A 2,336-nucleotide genomic window follows, 5' to 3' on the forward strand; every position below is an offset into this window, starting at 1 on the left:
TCCTTTTGATATTCTTATTGGCGGCCTCTACAACTCCATTAATCTGAGGCCTATAGGTTGTGGAATTCTTATGTTTGATCCTGAAGGTTTCACACATAGCTTTCATCAAGTCACTATTGAGGTTGGAGCCATTATTAGTAATGATCGACTCTGGAATCCCGAATTGACAAACAATGCGGTCGCAGATGAAGTCTGCCACAATTTTCTTAGTTACTGCTCTGTAAGATGCTGCTTCAATCCATTTGGTGAAATAGTCGATTGCTACTAGGATAAAACTGTGTTTGTTGGAAGCGACAAGCTTGATTGGTCCAATAACGTCCATTCCCCAGGCGGTGAACGACCATGGTGAGCTCGCTGCCTTGAGCTCATTTGGAGGTACCTTATCATGTCTGCATGTATATGACAACGGTGGCATTTTCAGACATATTGGATGCAGTCCGTCTCCATAGTCATCCAAAAGTAACCAGCTCGGAGTACCTTCTTTGCTAAGACAAAATCGTTCATATGCGGACCGCAGGTCCTAGCATGAACTTCCTCTAGTTGCTTGGATGCTTCCTTTGCATAGACACACCTTAATAGTCCCAAATCAGGAGTCCTCCTATATAGGATACCTCCGCTGTGAAAGAAATTGTTGGACAATCTCCGAAGTGTGCATTTCTGAGTAGGATTTGCATTCTCCGGGTACTCTCCTTTTGCCAAATATTCCTTGATATCATGAAACCAAGGATTTCCGTCTGCTTCTTCTTCAACATGGGCACAATAAGCTGGTTGATCATGTATCTTTACTGGAATGGGATCAATGAAATTTTTGTCTGGATGTTTTATCATAGATGGCAAAGTAGCAAATGCATCGGCGAACTCATTCTGGACTTTGGGAACATGTTGGAACTCCGTCTTCGTGAACCTTTTCCTCAGTTCATGTACATGATGTAGATACGAGAGTATCTTGGTTGCCCATTCTTCGCTCACCTGATGTATAAGTAGGTCCGAATCTCCAATCACTAACAACTCTTGAATGTTCATGTCAATGGCCATTTTGAGCCCTAGGATGCAAGCTTCATACTCGGCTATGTTGTTGGTTCACGAGAATTTGTGTTTGGCAGACACCGGATAATGCTGACCAGTTTCTGATACTAGGACTGCTCCTATGCCAACTCCTTTGAAATTTGCTGCTCCATCGAAAAACATTCTCCAACCGTCATAGGATTCTGCAATGTCCTCTCCTATGAATGATACCTCTTCATCAGAAAATACATTTTCAAGGGTTAGTATTCTCCATCAAAAGGATTTTCAGCAAGGTGATCTGCTAGTGCCTGTCCCTTGGTTGCTTTCTGAGTTACGTAGACAATGTCAAACTCACTCAACAGGATTTGCCACTTGTCCAGCTTGCCAGTGGGCATGAGCTTCTGAAAGATGTACTTCAAAGGATCCATCTTTGATATGAGATATGTAGTATACGCGTAGAAGTAATGTCTCAGCTTTTGGGTTACCCAAGTCAAAGCACAATAGGTGTGCTCTAATAGAGAATAGTGGGCCTCATACGGTGTGAACTTCTTACTGAGGTAATAAATGGCCTGCTCCTTCCTCCATGTTTCATCATGCTTCCCCAGAACACAACCGAAAGCTCCATCCAATACTGCAAGGTAGAGTAATAAAGGTCTTCCTGGCTCGGGCGGGACTAAAACTGGTGGTGTTGATAGGTACTCCTTGATTTTGTCGAAGGCCCTCTAGCAGTCATCGGTCCATTTGGTAGTAGCGTCCTTCTTCAACATCTTAAAGATTGGCTCACAAATAACTGTAGATTGTGCTATGAACCGGCTGATGTAGTTGTGTCTCCCTAAGAAACTTATCATATCCTTCTTGTTCTTTGGCGGTGGTAGTTCTTGAATAGCTTTAACTTTCGACGGATCCAGCTCAATCCCTCTGCGGCTCATAATAAACCCAATTAATTTCCCAGCAGGAACCCCAAATGTTCACTTTAAGAAGTTCAGTTTCAGGTTGTACCCCCGTAATCTATTGAAGAACTTCCTCAAATCTTCCATGTGGTCGGTGGACTTCTTGGACTTGATGATAACATCATCTACATATACCTCTATCTCTTTGTGTATCATATCATGTTAAATGGTAGTCATGGCCCTCATGTAGGTGGCCCCTGTATTCTTTAGGCCGAACGACATCATCTTGTAATAGTACATTCCCCACGACGTAATGAAAGCCATTTTCTCAGCATCTTCTTCATCCATCCAGATCTGATGATAACCAGCGAAGCAATCTACAAATGACTGCAGCTCATGCTTGGCGCAATTGTTAATCAGGATGTGTATGTTCGGCAAAGG

This window comes from Nicotiana sylvestris, chromosome 9, assembly GCF_000393655.2.
Source record: "Nicotiana sylvestris chromosome 9, ASM39365v2, whole genome shotgun sequence".
In the NCBI taxonomy this organism is placed as follows: Eukaryota; Viridiplantae; Streptophyta; class Magnoliopsida; order Solanales; family Solanaceae; genus Nicotiana; species Nicotiana sylvestris.